Source organism: Sceloporus occidentalis, unplaced genomic scaffold (genome assembly GCF_023333645.1).
Source record: "Sceloporus occidentalis isolate IW3139 unplaced genomic scaffold, rSceOcc1.0.p SCAF_32, whole genome shotgun sequence".
Classification (NCBI taxonomy): domain Eukaryota; kingdom Metazoa; phylum Chordata; class Lepidosauria; order Squamata; family Phrynosomatidae; genus Sceloporus; species Sceloporus occidentalis.
This window is the reverse complement of record NW_028317012.1, coordinates 5,384,903-5,409,530: the sequence shown is the minus strand read 5'-3', so window position 1 is coordinate 5,409,530 and position 24,628 is coordinate 5,384,903.

Below are 24,628 nucleotides of genomic sequence, written 5' to 3'. Positions count from 1 at the left end.
CCAACAGGCGTCCAACATGAGACCTCGAGGTGCGGCCCGCGTAAGATCGGCAGCCAGGGCAACCGATCTTACACGAGCCGCACCTCAAGCCTTGCTACTTACTTGTGGGAGGGTCTTCTGGACAGCACGGAGGAAGCGGAGTTCACGTGACTTCCTACTTCCTCTGTGCTTTAGCAGAGAAGGCAGAGGGAGGCCGCGCCCCCTGCTGAAGTCTGTGAGCGGCATCGAGGGAGCTGCAGTCCAGGTAAGGGGGTGGGGAGGGTGTTTGAATGAGTGTGTGTGATTGAGGGAATGAATCTGTGAATGAATGATTATATGAATAAATGTGTGTGTGTGTGATAGCATGGATGTGTAAGTGCTGGAACCTAGGCATGATGGGACTGTGATTGCTGTTAGCAATCACACTCCTATCATGCCAAGTCAGCCAGTACATGCTGAAACCTGGCCAGCTGCCCCCCTTGTGTAGTGATAATGCCAGCAGTATGGGGTCTGCACTTACAGCCACCCTGTACCAGCATGTACTGGCTGACTTGGCATGATAGGAGTGTGATTGCTAACAGCAATCACAGTCCCATAATGCCTAGGTTCCAGCATGTACTGGATGGATGTGTAAGTGCTGGAACCTAGGCATGATGGGACTGTGATTGCTGTTAGCAATCACACTCCTATCATGCCAAGTCAGCCAGTACATGCTGAAACCTAGCTAGCTGCCCCCCTTGTGTAGTGATGCTGCCAGCAGTATGGGGTCTGCACATCACTTACAGCCACCCTGTACCAGCATGTACTGGCTGACTTGGCATGATAGGAGTGTGATTGCTAACAGCAATCACAGCGAGCACAGTCCCATCATGCCTAGGTACCAGCATTTACTGGTTGCCTAGGCTAACAGCAATCACACTCCTATCATGCCAAGTCATATTGCTAATTTTGTCCAATTGCGTGTTACCTACTTTTATCAAACATGTGAGTTTTTATTATTATTTTTAAAGGTGGGGGTCATTTTCGGTTTTGGATAAGTGAACCCTGAATATTTTGGTCCAGAATTTTCATTTTAGTTCATCCCTAGAATAAATCAGTGAGAGGAAGAGTAAAGGTTTTGTGTCATTTTACTTTATTTTAATCTGCATATTTTATTAAAGGCCATATTTTTTGTCACAGTGAAAAATGAGTGCGGCCCGCGCACGTATACAATTCTGATGAAGTCGCCCACTGCAGAAAAAACTTGGACACCCCTGGATTATGCCCTTTGTACATGCGCCCCTTTTTCTTTGATTATGATTCAATATGTAAATTGAATTTGTTGAATTAGTTGAAAAAAAATTGTTGGGTAAAAATCATGTTTTTTGGGGGGGGGTGAGGGGGTGGGGGGGCCCTTAACAGATTCTCGCACCCGGGCCCTGAGGCGTCTAGTTACGCCCATGCCCTCTGTCACGTATGCTAACACCAAAAGCACTCACCGCAGGAGATCTTCGGAATAAGGAGTCACCAGGAACTCAGGATGATCCCAACAGTGAAGGAGCTGCAGTGATAGCAGAAAACGGTGGATACTGAGCTGAAGCAGCGAGGTGCAGAGGTAGTAGATATGGGAGCAGCCCAGGATCAGAGATACGATGCCGGACGACAGACGAGCCAGGGATCGTATACACAATGCGGATAGTCAGCCAAGCCAGGGTCAGGTACACGATGCGGGTAGTAAGACAAGCCAGGGGTCGGATACACAATGCGGATAGTCAGCCAAGCCAGGGTCAGGTACACGATGCGGGTAGTAAGACAAGCCAGGGGTCAGATACACGATGGTCACAGGCAGAGGTACAAAATCAGCAGGCAAAAGGGTAGTCAGGAAATCCAATGGTCAACCAAATAGCAACAAAGCAAACTCAAGTTCAAAACGGAGAAAGACCACAACAGGGTGCCTGTGGACAGATCTGCAGGGTTTTTGAATCTGGCGCCACAGAAAGCCACGCCCCCAACAGAGCATCAGGGGCGTGTCCTAAGACGTCCTTCTGACTCACGGCTCCAGCCGTGAGAATTGGCTGCGCCCCCAGTGGAGACCGGCGAACCGGTAAGTAGACCTCTCTGGGGATTCCTTAGGCAGCGAGCAGTTTTCACTCTGATCGCTGCCGAATCCCCAGATCTGCCTTCCCGCTTCCTGCACCGGCGATCGGGTTACAAATCGCCAGTGCAGGGAGATCGGGAACTCCGGACCCCCCCGCACTTACGTGCCGACGTCCGCCCGCCGGAGACGGAGCCCGGGCTCTCCAGCTTGGGTCTTCGTGACCCGCGAGCGGATCGCCGCACACAAGGACCCGGGACCGCGACGGGTCCCGGCACCGGACCCGGGACCGCGACATTACCCCCTCCTCGAAGGCCGGCCGATGGCCGCAACGTCCCAGGCTTGGTGGGATATTTGAGGTGAAACGACCGGAGCAACGCAGGGGCATGTACATCAGTGGATTTAACCCAGGACCTCTCTTCTGGACCATACCCCTTCCAGTGAACCAAATAAAATACAGAATTTCTGACTTTCTTGGAATCCAGTATAGATTGGACCTCGTATTCAACATGAGAATCAATTATAAGCGAACTAGGGCGAGGAATAAATCTGGTAAAACGGTTGCAGGTGAGGGGCTTAAGTAGAGACACATGAAAAACGCGAGGTATTCTAAGGGAGGAAGGAAGATTAAGTTCATAGGCTACTGGGTTAATTTTGCGCAGAATTCGAAAAGGACCAATGTAACGTGGGGCAAGTTTCATGGAGGGAACTTTAAGCTTAATATTTCTTGTGGATAACCACACACGATCATTAGGCATATAAGACGGGCCCAACCGACGACGACGATCAGAATGCTGTTTATATTTGAGGGCCGCTGTGGATAAGGCACGACGGACTTTGTCCCATACGGAAGGTAATGGTTTGACATAAGAATCTACCGCTGGGACCTGGGAATCCTTGAATGAATCGGGCAAAGAGGAGGGATGGTAACCATAATTACAAAAAAAACGGAGTAAGTAATGATGATTCATGAACAGTATTATTTCTAGTGAATTCGGCCCAGGGCAGAAGTTGGGTCCAATTGTCCTGATATTCGTTGATAAATAAACGTAAAAATTGTTCTAGAGTCTGGTTCGTTCTTTCAGAAATGCCATTGGTCTGGGGGTGATATGCTGAGGAATAGGCTAGGGATATCCCTAACGAGGAGCAAAAGGTTTTCCAGAACAATGCCGTAAATTGCACGCCCCTATCAGAAACTATTTGCATAGGAATACCATGTAGACGAACCACGTTATCAACAAAAATAGGGACCAAATCGGGAGCCGAAGGTAATTTAGGGAGAGGAACAAAGTGCGCCATTTTAGAAAAACGATCAACTACAACCCATATAACCGTATTCCCTTCGGAGGGAGGGAGGTCAACGATAAAATCCATGGCTAAATGGGTCCAAGGACGAGAGGGAAGCGGTAAAGGTAGAAGCAACCCGGGAGGTTTAGAATGAGATGCTTTAGCTGTGGCACATGGGTGACAAGAAGGAACATAATCGACACAATCCGACTTTATCTCAGGCCACCAAAACTGTCTACCTATAATTTCCAGCGTACGCCGAGCACTAGGGTGACCTGCCGGGAGAGCCGAATGCGCCCAGGACAAAACCTTACGTCGTTCTGAAGCCGGAACAAACAGAGAACCTATAGGCCATTTACTATGGACGGGTACCTTGGTTTGCGCTTTAAGAATACGTACATACATTGGCGAAAACACATGAGTGGAAACTGACGCAATAACCTGAGATGGGGGGATAATAGGTTCGGGTTCCGACGTATTGTCAGTATCGGATGAGAACTGTCTGGACAAGGCATCGGCCTTAATATTCTTAGACCCGGGACGGTAGGAAATGAGAAAATTGAATCTAGAGAGGAACAAGGACCATCTAGCCTGTCTGGGATTAAGTCGTTTGGCGTGGCTGAGGTATTCTAGATTTTTATGATCCGTCAAAATAGTGACAGTATTCCTTGCCCCTTCCAAAAGATGCCTCCATTCCTGAAGTGCCAAAACAATACCCAGAAGTTCACGGTTGCCCACATCATAATTACTCTCCGCAGGAGAAAATTTCTTCGAAAAATAAGCACACGGGTGAAGTTTTGCATTAAAGTCTTTCCTTTGAGAAAGCACAGCTCCCACCCCAATCTCAGATGCGTCCACTTCCACGACAAAAGGCTTAGTGACATCAGGATGTCGTAACACTGGAGCAGATGCGAAAGCTTTTTAAAGGAGGGAAAAAGCACTAATGGATGCAGCAGACCAGTTTTTACAGTCAGCTCCCTTTTTTGTCATGGCGGTCAGGGGGTGTACAATTTTAGAGAAATCTTTAATGAACTTCCTATAATAATTTGAAAACCCTAAAAATCTTTGCAGGGGACGTAAAGCTTGGGGTTGAGGCCAATCGGAGATGGCAGACAACTTGTTGGGATCCATCTCAAATCCTGCTGCGGAAATTATGAATCCCAGAAACGGAACACTGGCAGCTTCAAACAAACATTTTTCGAGTTTGGCATACAGTCTGTTATGATGAAGGCGCTGAAGAACAACCCGAACATGGGTACGGTGTGATTGAAGATCTGGCGAGTGAATCAGAATGTCGTCCAGGTAGACAATGACGAATTGGAGAGAAATATCACGAAATATATCATTGATGAATTCTTGAAACACAACCGGAGCGTTACAGAGTCCGAAGGGCATGACCGTATACTCGTAGTGTCCCATTCTAGTATTGAAGGCAGTTTTCCACTCGTCACCTTCTCGTATACGTATTAAGTTATATGCCCCACGAAGGTCTAGTTTCGTAAAAACAGTAGAACCACGTAAGCGGTCAAAAAGTTCTGGAATGAGGGGAAGCGGATATTTGTTTTTAATAGTTATACGATTCAGACCCCTATAGTCAATGCATGGCCGTAATCCTCCATCCTTTTTAGTAATGAAAAAAAAACCCGCTCCGGCAGGGGAGGTAGATTTACGTATGAACCCCCTATTGTCCTTAATATTGCCTGTGACTCAGGTAAAGACAAGGCGTAGGTACGACCCCGTGGGGGCATAGTGCCCGGCAGTAATTCAATAGGACAATCATACAGTCTGTGAGGAGGCAACACTTCGGCCTGTTTTTTATCAAACACATCTTGGTAATCCTGATAAGCCCAAGGCACCGCTGTAGCTGATATAGACCGAATGGAGGTTGTCTTGGAAATAGCTCTGGAAAAACATTGGGTAGAACATTTCTGGTCCCATCTCAGGATATCCCCGGAACACCAGTTAATTGAGGGATTGTGAAGCCGGAGCCAAGGAAGGCCTAAAATAACTGGACATGCAGGAGACGAAATAACATGAAACGATATGGTTTCGTGATGAAACAACCCCACGGAGAGCAGTATCGTAGAAGTTTGTTGTGTAATGAACGAAGGTTGTAATGGTCGACCATCAATGGCAGAGATGGCGATAGGTGGAAATACCTCGACAAGTGGAATTTTATGAAATAGAGCAAAATTATGATCAATAAAGGAACCAGCAGCCCCAGAGTCCAACATAGCTGATGAAGAAATCTTCATCCCACCCCATTCCAGGGACACAGGAACATGAAAACAATCTTTAAATTTAGGGGCTGAAACGTGCTCACCCAGACCAGGCCCCTTTACTTGGACTGGGCACTGTAGTTTCCCGGCTTGTTGGGGCAGGTTCGAACAAAATGACCTTTCTTGCCACAATATAGACACAACCCTTCTGCCCGACGACGATTCTTCTCCGTATAAGACAATTTAGTAGCTCCCAACTGCATTGGCTCTTCTGGAGGTAAAACAGGTGACAAAGGTCTGGGGGGTGGGCTGGAGGGTAGCTGATGACAGGATCTGTATTCCAATCTTTTAACTCTTTGCGATTGTCTCTCACGAATGCGACTATCCAACCTCAGAGCCAAAGAAACAAAATCTTCTAGGTCATCAGGTAACTCTCTAGTAGACAGTTCATCCTTAAGACGTTCAGATAGCCCGTCATAAAATGCTGCGATTAAAGCCTCATCCGACCAATTCACCTCTGCAGCCAAAGTCTTGAATTCAATTGCGTATTCAGCTACAGAGTGGGAGCCTTGAGAAGAGTGTAGTAATGACAACGAAGCTGTAGCTGCTTTTCCAGGAACATCAAAGGTTCTACGAAATGCAGAGATGAACGATTCACTGTTATAAACTTTAGGAGAGTCTTTTTCCCATAACGGCGAAGCCCATGCCAAGGCTTTACCCGACAGCAATGAAATGATATATCCCACTTTCGCTTTTTCAGAGGCAAACATATGCGGGGTGAGTTCAAACTGAATCGAACATTGATTTAAGAATCCACGGCATGATTCTGGTTCACCGCTGTATCTGTTCGGAGACGGCAATTTGAGAGGAACTGTAGCTTGAGAAGACCCCGGCACCATGGCTGGGGAGGCTGTGTCTGAGGCTGAAGATAAGACAGAGCCACCGGATGCCGGGTCAGACCTGACAACCAGTACCTGCAAAGCTCTGGCCATATGATCCAGAGTATCTTGCATGTTCTTAAATCTTGCTTCATGGGATTCCAAAGTTTGACTATGGGACGACAGCACCTTGCTAAGCTCAGAGGGATCCATGACCCTGTTGTAATGTCACGTATGCTAACACCAAAAGCACTCACCGCAGGAGATCTTCGGAATAAGGAGTCACCAGGAACTCAGGATGATCCCAACAGTGAAGGAGCTGCAGTGATAGCAGAAAACGGTGGATACTGAGCTGAAGCAGCGAGGTGCAGAGGTAGTAGATATGGGAGCAGCCCAGGATCAGAGATACGATGCCGGACGACAGACGAGCCAGGGATCGGATACACAATGCGGATAGTCAGCCAAGCCAGGGTCAGGTACACGATGCGGGTAGTAAGACAAGCCAGGGGTCGGATACACAATGCGGATAGTCAGCCAAGCCAGGGTCAGGTACACAATGCGGGTAGTAAGACAAGCCAGGGGTCGGATACACGATGGTCACAGGCAGAGGTACAAAATCAGCAGGCAAAAGGGTAGTCAGGAAATCCAATGGTCAACCAAATAGCAACAAAGCAAACTCAAGTTCAAAACGGAGAAAGACCACAACAGGGTGCCTGTGGACAGATCTGCAGGGTTTTTGAATCTGGCGCCACAGAAAGCCACGCCCCCAACAGAGCGTCAGGGGCGTGTCCTAAGACGTCCTTCTGACTCACGGCTCCAGCCGTGAGAATTGGCTGCGCCCCCAGTGGAGACCGGCGAACCGGTAAGTAGACCTCTCTGGGGATTCCTTAGGCAGCGAGCAGTTTTCACTCTGATCGCTGCCGAATCCCCAGATCTGCCTTCCCGCTTCCTGCACCGGCGATCGGGTTGCAAATCGCCAGTGCAGGGAGATCGGGAACTCCGGACCCCCCCGCACTTACGTGCCGACGTCCGCCCGCCGGAGACGGAGCCCGGGCTCTCCAGCTTGGGTCTTCGTGACCCGCGAGCGGATCGCCGCACACAAGGACCCGGGACCGCGACGGGTCCCGGCACCGGACCCGGGACCGCGACACCCTCTGTGAACTCATTGGTGTGTCAATTGGCTCCGCCATCTTGTGAGTGGCAGCAATGGCTCTTCACGGCAATCACAAGGAGATCAGGGTATGTCAGCAATGACGACTGAGCTTAGGAAGCGATTGCTGATGGCTAAAACAGAGTTTAGGAAGCTATTTTTGGGGGGGTGGAAGGCTTTCCTCCCATGATCCATGGCTAGCCTCACTTGCGAGGCTGCCGTGGATGCTGCAAAGCCTTCGATTGCGCCGAAAATGCATTGCATCGTGAGCCCATACATGTACAGGCTTTGTTGTGAAGGTGTTAAGAGAAAGCCCTATGTGTCCTTGAAAAAACAATATATAATTTGTGTGGGTAGACTAAACATACAAAAGGGGAATCATGGTTGAACAAAGATAGGCTGAAGAATGGCGAAAAACAGCCTGGACACCCAGGGGAGCAAAAAACCTGGTCACAAAGCTGTTAACAGTGGATAGGAGCATGTGAGTGAGAAGAGACAAGGTATGGGATGTAAGGGCATAGGGTCAAGTGGGCAAATAGGTTGGAGCACGGGAGAAAATCAAAAACTCCAATTGTGCATTTGTATCAGTGCGAATTGCTCAATTTGGTAAACTTGGCAATTCGCACAAAAATGAAGCCAGACCTTTTCCACGAAAACTAAGCAAATAGCTCAGAATTTTTATCCAATATATGTGGGCTAACATTGTCTCACACTCTCATTCACTCTCTCTCACTCTCTCTAAATGAATGACAGCACATTTGGAGGTTCTGGGTCTTGTGGAATGCTATGGCTGAGGTTGAAGGCATGGGTGAGGTGCATAACAGCAAGAGCAACCTAATTTAGGACTGACGCTAGCATTTGGTTGTTCTGTGACATCAAGGTAGAATGATATAGAAATGATGGAAAGAAGAGGCAAGAAAATGTGTTAGTTATAGTGGGTTAAGGAGGTTTCTGGAGGTGGTGGTAGTACAGTGGTCGGAGAGAAAGAAGTGTTTAGGAATTTGGAGAGAGTACAGAGTTGGAAGAGGATCAGGTTAATTTGGTGGCCATCACTGTGCATTGGGGAGCTGGTCAACTGTACAAACATAAAGGAAAAGTTGAGGACTAACAGTTTAGCAGCACGGGAAAGTGGATTGTCAAAAGGTATGTGAACTCAATGATGGGGTAGCAGGGTTACAATGAAAAGTTGTGAGGTTAGCAATGTTGAGGTTGTCTGGGTTTCTTTAAAAAAAAAAAAGATGCAAGGATGGAAGCAGGTGGAAATTGTTACTAGGGTTGGGTTTAATGTACCCTGAGCATAAAAGGAAGAGGAGGAATATAGATAACTGGAATTTGTGTGGATGAGTTGCCTTTGCCTGAGATTGCCTTTCATGTTGGTACAGGACTGTAGTGGAGATATTTTAATTGAATAGGAGCTATAGTATATATGTCACGTCTGCAATACAGCAGAGGATCCTCGCTGCAGAAATTGGGAAGGCACCTCCTGGCGGAGATGGAGGGCCCAACAACGAAACACCAAAGTTAATCACGGACACAGGAGCGTAGCGCAGTACAAAATCCAGGAACGAAAAATAATAAATAAAAAATAATAAATTCAGGGGTCAGGCAAAAGAGTAGTCGGGGTCACGAGCTGAGGTCAGGGCAGGCAGCAAACAGCAAGGTCAAAAACTAGCCGGAGTCAGAACCAATAAATAACAATGGAATATGGAACGCTAGTGAAGGCTATTAGGCACTATCACAGGCAAAGGTGAAGTGCCTACTGAGGGTTTAAATATCCCTCTACTCACAGGATCCTCCTACCCACCTAATTAGGGGGAGGAGGAAAAAAGATAAATGTCGCTTTAAGAAGCGACATGAATATTTATGAGTTAGCCGTTCGCGCATGCGCGAACGGCACTCCTGACGTCGAGGCGCGCGCCCCGTCAGGATCCAGTGATCTCTGCGGGGACGCGCGTCTATCCGTCGGACGGACCTGGCGGCGGCTCCCGCCAACGGAACGAGCAGGGGGCTGGACGCGCGGGCTGCGTCTCAGCTCCCCTACCCGCGGGACCACGGAGGAGGTAACAATATACTTTACTAAACCGAAATGGATCAGAAAGACTAATGGTCTGAAATAACCAAATGCAATTTTTAATTGATACATTTTTTTTGCATTTCTATATTAAGTATTACAGGGATTACTTTTTAACCTGGAAAAAAGGTAATTTGTATATTCAAATTGTATGTGTAAATGTATTTTTATAGTTTTTAATATTTTTTAATAAATATAACAATTTAGGTTTAGATGGTTTTTAAAAAGTAGGGGCTATGGTCGGTAGTGGTGGTGAATTGGATTATTTATATATTGGTTCCCAAAGAAGAATTTCTTAAATTTCAAAGCAAACATTTTTTGAGATTTTATAAGAAATTGTAAGGGATGGATTTCCTGATACTCACTTAAAGCTTTAAGTGCCTTTTAAGACTTGTATACCAACAGCGACATTTTAAAGCTGAAATTTGAACAACTGTGCAATTCATTTTCCATAGATTTGAATAGTCTATCACCAAAGCCCGCCGTTGTCCAAGATGCAAAACCAAAATGAAATAAGAATTTTTTTTAGCCAAAGGCCTTTTGTGATAGGATAAATTAAAAGTACAGCGGGTGTTGATGACCCTGTGCCTAGGGATAAATAAGATATACAGTCAACCATGGTAGTAGAGCTTCATGAAAGATCTATGTTTGCTGTTTTTATATCCGCTTTCTTTTATGACATTTGGATTTTTGACAGCCCATAACGTGACAACTATAAAGCATGTTATCAGGTAGGAGGTGGCAGCTAGCTATATAATGAGAAGCATAAGTTTAACCTTCACCAGTGCAATTGTGTTTTCCTAGAACAGAAAGCACACATTGTACAGAAGTTACTGATATTTACAATATTTCTATATTTTAAGTACTATAGTGTACTGCTGGGATACACTTTCTCTTCCCACCTCCTTACATCGCCCTGCAGCAGACTGGTATATATTTCTATATTTCTGTTTTCTATACCCTATTTTTTATTTAGGGGTTCTTCATTATTTATTGATTATTGGTGCTGTGCTATATGTAAGCTTACAAAACAGTAGAAATTTACCATATAAAAGCTCTATCCCCTTTAAAACAAGTAAAAGTATTTATATGTTGTCCTAAGAATATGAAAAGGAAAATTACACTTTACTATTACATCACTAAATAAAACAATTTACATATAGAGACATATTAAAAAACAAACTGAATATGCAAAGAAGGATCTATAGGGAAACTTATAGAAGAAAGTTATAAAAGGATCGCTAACTAACATTAATGTATAGTAAAATCTGTAATATAATGACAATGGAGTACCCTATGGCATACAGGTTGACTTCCGTTGTAAACAAATTTGACCATATCACAAACTAATTTGTTACCTTTTCTCTTTTTCTGTAGTCAAAGTTTGAATTGTTTATGCCATATGATGTAACATTATGATGAAACTGCTGGAGGGAGGGAGAGGGAGGTGGGAGGTGGAGAGAGCCTTTCAGAATGTTATATGCTTTGACAAAATCCAAAACAAAATTATATAAACACATTTTCTGAAAAGCTCCTAACTGACCTTATCTATCGTATTCATTACATGCATGTAATGCTAGGAAGGGGTTAAAGCCAATAACTATTCTAAAGACAATATATATGTAGAAAATACACATTTTCACATGTAAAATAACTGATCCCTTTCTGGTAGCAGAGATCAGTCATTTTTATACCTGGGAACTTCTCGGCTCCGGCTACCCGGAGCCTTCCCTTGCGGGGCGCGGGCAGGACTGCACAGTGACGTCGGTGGGCGGTCCTGCTGACGTCGGTGGGAACACCCCCATGTAAAGGAAAAAATGGGCGGGGAGCAGGGCATGTCAGCACCCCGCGACCCGCAGGATTCAGGTCTTGAACCAGAGGAGCAGCGCTCACCCGGCAAGCTCCGGGTCAAACCCGGAGAGTTCCCAGGTATGGTCACTTTACTAGCATAACAGCCAGCTCATATCATAATACATCTTACTTTTACAATGCGTTACCACGGTAGCAGCCAGCCATATTACTTCACCAGTTCCATGTTTGGGAAGCTTCTGGTTGGCAGGACCAGATTAACATCGGAGCACACCGAGCAATTTCTACAGGACACTGCCATTCTGAGGGGCCCTGCACCAATTGCTCCAAGGCCCCAATGTTCTGTTAATAAAACGGCCGGCCGAGTAGCCAATGTGGCCGCACGACCGTCATGGCCTAATGCAGGCTTTTGTCACGCATTAACTTTGATTGCAGGGGACGCTGTGTGAGCAGCTTCTCTTGTTCCACCCAGGACATGCAGGAAACCAGCAGAGTCACGTGACTTTACGTCACGTCACATGACTCCCCTCCGTTCTGCAGGGCAGCATTTTATCTGTGCTGGCGGCATCAATACACAAGGGCCATTATACATAAGGGGGCAAAAACACTAAAAGGGGGGTCAACGACAAAGCAGTGTGGAAATGTTTTTTATTATTATTTTTTTTTTTTATTATTATTATTATTATTATTATTGTAGCTTAGCCTGTCTGGTGGGTGTCAGAGCCTGTCCTGGTGTGTGTGTGTTTTGTGTTATTTAGTTTATTTCAATCCGCATATTTTATTAAAAAGGATTAGTTGTGTTAAATTGTGGCTTCAGGCATCCCGTGTATAATGAGTTTTTTTTGGGGGGGTTTAGTGTACTGACGTACTCGCAATCCCATCAACTTACATCAACATGTGTTAGAAAATCAGGAAAAGATTGGCATGAATGGTGGGCTGATTCGGTGGCGCAATGGGCCACTTGACTAGACTTGCCCCCCAGGCTGTAGACAGCCAGCCCTCCCCTGTTCTGACTGATCCATATCTCTCATTTGCCCCCGAAGGGGTGATCTATTCAGGTCCCACAACTTGCAGCAATCATCCTATCTCACTGAACCTGCACGCACATCACTGCGGATAGCTGCAAACTGCATAGAACATCCGAGAGAGAAGTGGAGGATGTGGTAAATACTGTGCATATCTGTATATACTGTATATGTATCATGGCAATGTAAGTGATTTTGCGTATACTAAAGGCTAGATCGCTCTATATTCTCTACCTGAAAGAATTAATACTGCAATTGCAGCCCTTCCAGATGAATGTAAATGTCCTCTGTCCTGCAAGGTATGAAATACCTCTCTAAAGGCATTTGGGCGTCTGACTGTTGGAGAGAAGAAGCTGTGAGCCTTGTGCCCAGATACCCAATAGAAGGAACTGTGTTAAAAACTGTTGATATTTATTCTGTTTTTTAACTGGGAACCAGAGTAGCTTGCCAGTGTGCTAGATGATACACTGTATTTTAAGTTAAAAGTTTATATTTTGTTTATTTGTTGGATGCCTGATTTAAAGATCCAGTACCTTATATATGATAAAACAATGTAAAGCCTTGTCATGGATGTCGTGGCGTATAATTTTAAGTAGGCCAACCTGTCACAAGTGGTGTGAGAAGTGGGATATTACACTACCCTGAACCCTGTATAACTAGGGAGGATGTTTTAAAGGCTTTACTGTAACACACCTAAAGGTACAGCAGGAAACAAACTGGCTGTTAACTGTTTAAATGGGGGCTGGGTTAGAAGCGCAACAAGAGGACAGGACTGTTTTGGAGTAGATGCCGCAACACCTTTCAAAACTCCCTGTAGAGGAGCATAAGAGTGGTTCAAGTCTGACTTATGCAAACCACCATTCACAAAAGATTACCCTTCATTATAGATCTTAAAAGACTGTAACCAGGGAGCTATCGCATAAAGTGCGTTGGGCATTGCACCCTTTTTGCTTTATGAGACTTAAAAAGCATTTTGATCTTAAGGAACAGGCTGCAGTGGACTTTGACTTTCTTAAATCGGCTGGGTAAATCTTTTACCCTTATAACCGGTCATGCTCATCTACAATTGATGCATAGTAATAAGGGCAAAAATTTGACGGTCACCCGTTGGTTTATTTCTTTACAGCCTTTCAGGTTCTTGGTCAGGCAATTGGTTGACATGCTACATGCTGATGCATTGTCTAGAGTGCACAATCTTGTGTTGTGTCTGGGGGGGTCATATGTGGCAATGTAAGAGAGGCTTTTTCCATAAGCCAAAGGCTGGATCCCTCTCTATCCCTGCCTGAAAGGGTTAAAACTCTAATTGCAGCCCTTTCCAGGTGAATGTAATTGTCTCCTCCCCTGCAAGGTATAAATGACAACTCTAATGGTATTTGGGTGTCTGACTGTGGGAGAGAGACCTTTTGGAAAGTATTGTGTCAAAACCTGTTGTGGACATTTCTTCTGTTTTATTTTTTGTACCTAGAAACTGGAATAGCTGACCAGTGTGCTAGAAGGGGAAGCATATATTTAGTTGGAGTAAGATTTGCTTTCTAAATTGTTAGATGCCTAGTTTAAGGATACAGTACTTTGCATATAATAAAACACAGCAAAACCTCATTTGAATGTCAAGGTGTATAATTTGAAGGAGACAACTCGACAACCTGCCTGTGTGTGTATATATATGTGTGTATATATACATATATATATGTATATTACCTTGCAGGAGTATTCACCTTCTTGGCATAATTTTTGTAGCATTACAACCTGGAATTAAAATGGATTTTTATTTGGATTTAATGGACATATACAAAACAAACCAATCTGGTGAAGTGAAATGAAGACAATAACTTAAAAAAAAAAATGCAAAAGTGGTGCCTGCCTATGTATTCACCCCCTTTGTTATGAAGCCCCTAAATAAGAACTGGTGCAACCAATTACCTTCAGAAGTCACATAATTTAAATGAAGTCCACCTGTGTGCAGTCTAAGTGTCACATGATCTGCCACATTATCTATATTATATTATATATACGCCCCAGAGTCTGCAACATCAATGAGCAAGGGCACCACCAAGCAAGACCAAGGAGTTGTGGAGAAGTATAGGTCATAAAAAAAATAAAAAATATATCCAAAACTTTAAAGGAGGACCATTAAATTCATTATTAAGAAATGGAAAGAACATGGCACCGCAAAAAACCTGCCAAGTGAGTGCTGCCACCAAAACTCACAGACCAGGAAAGTAGGGCATTAATCAGACAGGCAACAAAGAGACCATATGTAACACTAAAGGAGCTGTGAAGTTTCACAGTGTAGATTGCCATACACTCCACAGAGTTGGGCTTTACAGAAGTGGCCAGAAAAAAGTCATTGCTTAAAGAAAAATATAAGCAAACACGTTTGCTGTTGACCAATAGGCATCTGAAAGACTCTCCAAACATATGGAAAAAGGTACTCTGGTCAGATGAGCTTAAAACTGAGCTTTTTGTCCAAGTAAAACCCTCTGTCTGGCGCAAACCCAACACCTCTCATCATCTCGAGAAGACCATCCCCACAGTGAAGCACGCTGGTAGCAGCAAAGTATTGACTTTGAGGGGGTGAACCAGTATGAACGGTCAAGTTTTCTGGGGTTTTTTTTGTCTTTCTGTTTGTTTCATAATAAAAAATATTTTGCATCTTTAAAGTGGTAGGTATGTTTTCAAAATCAAATGATACAAACCCCCAACAAATCCATCTTAATTCCAGGTTGTAATGCAACAAAATAGGATGCCAAGGGCGATAAACTCTTTTGCAGGGCACAGTATGCAGGCCCGGACTGGGACAAAAAATAGGCCTGGGCATTTAAGCCTGAGCAGACCATTTTTATTTATTTATTTATTTATTTATTGTTAAAGCCCACCCTTCATGTACCATCTTTGCATTTACTCACTCATTCACACAAATCATTAACACATTTATTAATGCAGTCTCACAAATCATTCAAGCAATTCATCCACACATGAATTCATTAATTGTCATACGCATTCACACAATTCATCCACACATTTATTCATTCATTCTCATACGCATTCACACTACCCCCTCTCCCCATCTTATCTGCCTCTTCTCACTATGTTCTCCCTTTTTACTATGTACCCCCTTTCACTATCTAACCCCCCTCTCCCCCTTCTCACTGCGCCCCCCCTCCCTCACCCTACTTACCTTTTTGCTGGAGCAAGCACCAACTGCGACCGGGCCCGCGGCAGGGCCGGATTGACTTAGGGGCTGATGGAGTTGCAGCTCCAGGCCCCTACCTTAAAATAGGCCCAGTCAAGACCGGACTGACTGGGCCTATGCGGCCTCTACGCAGGGCCCCTTAAGCCCACCGCAACTGCGACCGGGTCCGCCACTCTAAGGGGCCGGGAAGCCCCCACCAGGGCCGGCCTTAGGGGTCTGCGGCCACACAGGGCTTAAATTAAAACATCGGGGGGGGTTTAACTTTATTTAACATCCTCCATGTTAAATAAAGTAAAAAAAAACTTTATTTAACATGGAGGATGTTAAAGTAAAAAAAAAAATCCCAATGTTTTAATTTAAACCCTGTGCGGCCGCACACCTGTAAGGCTGGCCCTGGCGGGGGCTTCCCAGCCCCTTAGAGTGGCGGACCCGGTCGCAGTTGCAGCGGGCTTAAGGGGCAGGTGCCCCTTATGCCCTGCGTTAATGTGGCCATAGTGGCCCAGTCAGTCCGGTTCTGACTGGGCCTATTTTAAGGTAGGGGCCTGGAGCTGGACAGTCCGGGCCTGACTGTATGTGTATGCCCGGGGAGGGAGAATATAAATTTCAAAGAGGATAAAAAATGTAAAAGGCAGGTAAGCAAGATAAAAGGCAATAGAAAAAATGTCAGCAAGTGATGTGCAAATAAAGAGACAGGACAAAAGAAGAACAAGAAATCCAGAAAAGGGGGTCCTTCCTGAGTAATTGCTCAAGGGCCCAAAACTCCTTAATCCTGCCTTGCTGATTGGGGTGTGACCAATCCGCAGCATTAGCGCAAATGGTAAATGTGAAGCTTTCCTCTTGTGGGTAAACTTTGTACTAGGTATATGTTTGGTAAACCATGATTCTAATTTTCATAAGCAGCTTAACATAAAAAGGTGGGTATAATTTTGATTAGGGGTTTTTGCTATAGGATGAGTGCCACTGCTGGGGGAAAAAACATTTTTGGCAACATCCCTCAAGTACAGTAAATATTTTTTTGTGTTTTGTAGGGTCAAAGTTAAAGTAACAAATGTGTTTTTTCATATTTATGTATTACCTTTTTGCTTCTTTTCTAGGTAATAAAAAGGTACCCATGGGGCTTTGTGGATACCAGAGATCAATCGTGTAACTAGAGGATGCTCCTAGTGATGCCAATTGGATCCCTTTTAAATGCATTTTGAAAACTGTGTATATACATCAATGACATTTTGCTAATTGTACATTGTATTGATTATCCGTAATGTACATGTTATACTGCACTCATTGCAATATTTTTTAAACACAGATACAGATGCCCAGGTTACAGCTTTAATTCAGTTTAAGTTATTGAAAAAAATGTACAATAGTTGATTAAAAAACAGAGAAGACTAAAGAGTATGTGTGATATGTAGCTGTTTATAATGTATGAGATAGGGTAAGCTAAGGGCTAGTAGAGTCTATGAATAAGTAGATTGTTGCGCCCAATGTCACCAATTTTATTCCCGAAAATGTGATATCAGGCCATGTCTGTGGCAATGTTACCTGGGGTGATGCGTGATGCCACTCCCTGCTCACATTATGTTGGCACATGCCCAATGTTGTTTTGCTGGCATTGGAATTTATATGTTATTACTGTAGTTATTCCTTATTTCAAGGAATATCAAAACATTCTTTGGGGCAGCTGGCCAGTAGGACCATTAAAATCTAGACTGTTGGCAACTATGCTCTCTAGGACATAACAGACATCCAAATATCTTCACAGTGAGGCATCAAAACCATAATCAGATGCATACACTAGCACAAAGTTATACAGGCAGAAATGTTTGATGTTGGAATAAAGAGACCGTTCTGTCTAAATAAATAAAAAGCTCTTTTTATATATTACAACAATTATGGACAGAATAATGTAACAACTGAAAATAAGACATGCAAACCAAAGCATTGTAAGTGCTCAAAGTTTAAGAATAAATGTACTTTAACCACCTTGATATACTGAAACTATGAAATAAGAAGCCCACAGATTATGCAACAACCATTATGTTATAATTAATATGTACGTAAGTACGATTTAATTGTGATATATTGTGCTTTTTGTACAGCAGAATATGGTATTCATTACGGATTTATTAAGCAAAAATACGTGTTGTCACCTTGTCGCTAAGGTTTTCTGTCGTGACAAACCTCCCCTCAAAGCAACATGGCTGACAGGACAAATATAAGTGTCATTTGTAAAGTAGCATGTGGGATAGTGAACTGCACAAGATGAAAGGTGAGTCTTGCAGGCAACTATCACTAATGTGCAGAAGATGGGGAAAGGCTGGGACATACCTGCAAGCAATTTGTTAGAGAATCATGGGTCATGATGGTAAACAGATCTTTTCCAGTAGCTTATATACCAACCCATTGTCTCCCTTTCTTTTATTCATTTGGCTCTATACGTTCATACATTAGCTCTGTTGTATACATTATCTGTCTCAATCCATATATACAGTATGAATGGATACAAATACTTGACTGGCAAATCCATTTTTCTCATGTAAATGTGTGTGTATGTACGTGTGTGTATATAAACCCACACATGTGCAGACACAGTTTTTGGGTGTGTGTTTCGGTACAACGATTAACTCCATACCATTATATCCTCTGTCCTTTCCTTTGGGTCTACTGCATTCACCCTTTTCTTCTTTCCTCCCCTTTTACTATACCCCTTATACTACATGGCTTGTTTTCTTATTTAGCTATGTATTGTCTCTAGATCTACTCTTTCCTCTATGTCTATGTTTCGCCCTGTATGTCTGTGTTCCCCCTCCCGTCTCCCTTTCCGTATGTTTCTATGTTTCTCCCTCGCTCTGTCTCCACCAGTGCCGCCTCCCCCTATAAAATGCACCAAAGGCTGTCAAACATCACAGCTGCAACATTTCCATGCCCTAGTGTCACAGCAAATTTAATAAATAAACCCATTTATCTGCCTGGATTTTAATAAGAACCCATCTATTGAAAATCAACTAAGCCACTGCTGTTTTATGATTAGCCTGTATAATTATTTTCTTTTTTAATTTATACCATTATTTCAAAGAAATATAAAACGGTGTCCTTCTATTTTTCTCTTAATCAAAATAAATTGGATTGCTTTTCTACAATACCTTTTATTTTTGAATACATGCATAATACAGTTGTTATATACTGACTTTTTCATTTTTTTGTACAAAACACAACAAACTCAAAATGATATCCATTTATCTTACTATCTGAACTGTAACTAAAACCACGATTTGTGCAAAAAACACCACAAATTACTGAACCGTGTCTTTCGGCATTGTCCTTATGCACAATGCACGGACAATAATTTTTTTAGTTCTGTTTTACTTATCAAATAAAAACATTAATATGGTTTTTTTAAAACCAGATATTATGTTCTTTTTTGTTGGAGCTATTCCTGCAAAAGCAGAGAAAGAAATGTGCTTTATTCTAACAATAGCAGAAATATAAATAAATAATTGCTCACCTTTGTGACAAACACGGAGACAATATCCCTGTAATCTGTATTTTTACTGTATTGTAGTATAATCAGAATTCTTAAAAATGCAACAGTTGCAATAATGATGTCTTACGTCCTCTGAATGTGCACTTTCTCTAAATTGCAATTCTCTGTTAACCATTTTTCAAGGCACAGAGATAAAAATGAGGTAGATCCGAAGGCAGAAATGCACCATTTCCTTGTGACCCCCATAAAATTCTTACAGAAAGTAACAAATACTATGGCCAGTTTTGCACCTAATAATGTGTTATAAAGGCAAACATACTTGGGTAATTCGCACTATGAACTAATATGAAATGGAGTAGGATATGCAAAACAAAATATCCCCTGCATTGCAAAGGGGCCTTTGTTCATCTTCAAATAAAAATGGATTTTCTATGATTATATATACTTTAATAGAGAAAGAGCAATGCACGTGAAGTAATTCCACATGTGTCCTATTATGTTGCCACTCTCTGCCACTACACCAACCCAATAGGAAAATCACACAAATCTAACTGAATATAGTTCCATTTTATTCGTTATCCATATGTAGAGTATGTGTACCGTCTAAAGTTGTATGAGAAAAATATCACATTTAAACATGTGGCCTATTGCGTAGTTTTCCCTTAAGTTTCACTCCCAATCTTATTTAAATTTGACCCTCAATGCAATGATTTCCCACCCACATACATAGCGATATGTACACACATGCCTAGCATTGAACATTGAGCATTGATGATGATAATGACTATAACCATTAAACGATTGTGTTTTGCATTGTAAAGTATATGGCAGCATATATGATATGGTTATTTTATAGACATCAAGACATACTGGATAACTATCATTTTAAAATGAAAATTCCAAATAATTAGGATGTTCTTTTAGCAGTTACATCTCGGGATAACCTTTTCCAGGTAAACATGCATAATGTATAAAAGAGGATTTTTAGCATTATAATGAGAAAATAATGGAGGTGGCAATGTACATTCCTCACTCGATTCCTTAATTATTGAGGATTTTGCCACTTACCAAAGGTTATACCCTGGGCAGTTTAGCTGGTTATCCTTTATTTTATTCCTCAACGTCTTTCTTTCTGATAAAATACATGTTTAAATTGTAACACCATGCCTGCTCCCTGCAGTATATGAAGGATTTACTGTCCCTTCCATTCCATTCAAACACCCCTAGGGGAAATATACAAGCCACTCGTTTTCACATTACATGAATGGATTTTGCATTAAATTTACCAAATAGCTTAAGTCATTTTACACACATCATCTTTCTATATACTACCCCGTAAACCCTTCAAACCATTGCATATTTACCCCTCAGTGATACTAATGTGTGCCTACGTGTGATGGGAGAGCAGTTGTTTTCCGACAGAAACACAAATATGTGTGTTGCCAACAAATGCCATGTCGCCCGTTTCTACATTTTAGCTCAATCACCCTCCCTTATCCCTTTATAGAGTACCTGATCCACAGCAGAGTTGCAGGTTGACAGGGATGGATCCTTTGAAAATATATACAGGCCCATATATCGCTCGCAAAAGATGATGCTGCTACCTCCCAGAATCGCAGCAATGGAGAATATACCAGCATCAGGACCACAGCAGACCACGCCCACTCAGGGCCTTACCCCCCCCCCCCGCCTGCCGTCTTTAATTGGTCAGAGGGGTTAGGATACTCCCTTTCATCGCCACAGACAGGGGTAGCGGGAATCTATAAGGAAAAAAAGGGTGATGACACTTTGATTGGCAAGGAGAAGAACCTATGGATGTAGAGAAGGTATCTGGCGTGTGTATGGCTGTGTGTGAGTGAAGAAGGAGGGAGAGAGGGGAGGGCGAAGTGAGAAGGAAATAAGGAAGGATATGTAAAGGCAAGATGAGAAATATAGCAAGGGGTAGCGGGAGAGTGCAGTAGGGCGACGTATGCGATTAAAAAGATACAGTGGCACCGAAACATCATTTTACTGTAATCTTTCCTCCCCTAATACCCTCATGTAGCGGGGATTCTGCGTCGCCCTTTATTTTATTCCGCCGTTAATGCATCCCCCTCCCCCAACATCCAAAACTACAGGAAATCAATGAGGTGAGGGATAGCAGGCATATCTCTTTCACGGCTACATTCTTTCATCCTCGTTTATACTTTATTTGTCCGCGCAATATTTACTTTCCTTTGCGCATCCACTGAAGGTTTCCCTTTCTCTCTTTTACCACCTACACAGAGGCTGCCTAACCCGTATATTTCTTTTTTCCTCTATCATGTGCCCGTCTACGTTTTGGTCTTATAACCTTCCACCATCGTGATTATCCTTGAGTTTCCCTATTGCTATGCCTTCCCCATCTATCTCAACCTGCATTTCTCTGTGTCTCTCTTTTCCTCCCACCATCCTTCCTCTCCCCGTTTTGCTCTCTCCATATCTCTTTCTCTCTCTCTCTCCTTCTCATTTACTACATCTGTTCCTTGTTCCCTGTGCCTGGGCCGCTCTCTTCCCCCAAACACTTAACAATCTGTTCTTTGCTCACACAGAATGCCTCCCATATTGTCACTGTCACAATTACATAGTACATTGAATTCTCACACAGTCACCAAGGCAGCCTTTTTGTCCTCCGTCCTCTGAGACCCTATAAACTGTCCCATGACAGATCCAGACACCTGCCAATATCACTGCAATATTTACTATGTTGTGTGAGGAAGAAAGGGAGGGTGAGCTAGAATGAAAAGGGTGTAGGGGAGATATACCATATATATATATATATATATATATATATATATATATATATATATATATATATATATATATATATATATATATATATATATATATATATATATGTAGGTAGATATCATACATATTTATAGGTATAGTACATAATCATTCGTTGATGATGGATATGCAAATGTGTTGTCATGGATAATGTTGTTAGATAGCTGGGTACATGTAGAAGGTGACCATTATGTAAAATAAATGAATGGGGGGGGTTGGAGGAAAAATGCAGGTGTTACAATGAGGCAAAGCATTATTTAGAATGTTCCCATCCATCAAATGCAGAGACAGGCAGAGTGAAAATGAAATATTGATCATTAAATGACAATAATTCCCTTATCAGCGTTAAACAGTAACGCGTTTACTGACAGCAAAGATATTTGGCGGCATAAGAACGATGGTGTATGAAGAGTTGTGTCCGTGTGCACAGTGCTGTATATTCTGCGTGTGTATACGGAAGGGAGAGTGTGAGGCTGGTGGGGAGAATGAAGGAGAGAAGAGAAGGCGACAGAGGAGGAGGTAGGCGGCCCGTGAACTGCTGGACGTGATGAGTCCAGAATTGTGACTCACGGTGACAAATCGAAGTCCCGGTGTATCGATCTGTGAGGATATGTCTGACAGAAAAGGGCGGGAGGAGAAGGAGTTAAATAGCGATTACCACAGGAGAAAAAAAAACAGAACGGCTAGAGAGGTGAGGAAAACGAGAAAAAAAGGAGAGAAGGAAGTATAAAAAGAGAAAGTAACCAAAAGCCCCTTTTTTCTAATGAAGGTAAGGCTACCATTATTATTATGGTGGTACTGCCCTCTTATGGACAATATGTAACGCGCCTGTATACACAATCTGTAAAATGCCTGAAATCTGTGTATAAAATGTTACATCACGTAGTGATTTGTGTGCCAAAAAGAAACAGGCAACCTGGCTTCACATGATTACAGATGCCTTCAGTGTTCCAAGGTAAAGTAAATATAAACACCATAGCATTGCTCAGTCCTTCCCACCACTTCCAGATTGCATTGATTTATCCCTGTAATCTTGTTTTTTGCACAGTTAAATTTGATCTGTGGTGGATCTGCATATTCTCTCTGGATATAGTAAAATTAACGTTTGTCATGTGTCAGATTAAAAGGTTCCTTGTGGCAGTAGGCAATCTGATCACAGGAGTTTAGGGTCAATAAATACATAAACGGATAATAACGTTATCTAGTATTTCTGCTATTAGTAGCTGGGTTGTGATATGCGTGTTTTTTTAATTTTTATTTTATAATACTTTTTAAGGGTCAGTAAAGAAAACTGCCCTTGCTACGGTATTAGTGTAACTGTTTTCATGTAAAAATGTAAAACACATTTTGCTCAGTTACCTTTTGTCTCCCTATTAACATCATGGTTCATTCATTGAATCAGTCAATAGGAAGTGCAAATTATCTGCATAAACACTAAGTCTGATATTTCTCACTTGCTGTTGAACTGCAGACCTACTGAAGAGAGGTGTTAGGCAGTTTCATTCCTTAAATAGAAAAATTATAAATCCTGTTTTTTTGGATTTTTCTTTTTTTTTTTCTATGTATCCTCCATCTATTTGGGTTTGCTCGTACCAGTGAAGTATCAGTGAAGATGCATGGGAAATGTGAGTTAGGACTAAATTCCATCTTGGATTTACCACTAATAAGCTACTAATGGGCATACTTGAAAACTCTCTGGCTTTGACCTGGAGACTCAAATTGCCTTCCTTTCTTCTGACATGGGGGCAGCATTTGTCCCTGCTTACTCCCCACCACATTGATTTACTCCTAGTTAATTTAAAGCAATCTGGGGCTAGACCGGCATTCATGCAAAGCCACTGCCCAGAAGAGGCGTACCTCCAAGTGACTAACGCTGGGAAATTCCCAGGTATGATCATGGATTAGATAATCCACTAGTTTCTAGATTTTTTTTTTAGCTCTTGTGAGCGCGACTGAGTGTTACTTTCTGTCAACACAAATAGTGAATTTGCCAATTACTATTATTTTCAGATTTATATAGCACCATCATATTCTGCAGCACTGGACAATGGGTAAACAGGACCTAAAAAGCAGGGAATCACATAAGAATTTGGATTTATAGGGATAAAAGATGAAAAGGGCTCAAACAAGCTTACAAACAAGATGTTGGATTTAAGTCCACTCAAGGGATACTTACCAGCTGTCCTACACAAAGGCATGAGTTATAATATCACAGTGCATTCTTAACGTGGAATGCCCTATCTCCTCCCTGATTTGAGAATTGGGCATGCTAAACTTCCATCAGTAAATGGGGTATTTGCCTACACATAAACTCAGTTAACAGAACAACCCACCAGAAAAAGTACACGGCACACCTATTCAATGAACATGGTGGTTTACTTAAGCATAAAGCAGGCAACGTTCCAGTCCTCACAGACCTTTATCTAGTCTTGATAAAGGTCCTTGAGGACTGAGATGTCTGCTTTATGCCGGATTAAATTAGTGTTTTCATTGAAGAAGTGAGCTGTATCATTTTTCTGGTGAATGTCTATTTTGAGACAAAGCAGAATCCTGCACATACTTTCACCCTTAAACAAGAGTTGGCATGTATGACTGATTTTATAAGGTGCCACTGTTACATATATTCTTTCACAGTTCCCAGAACTGTCACAAAT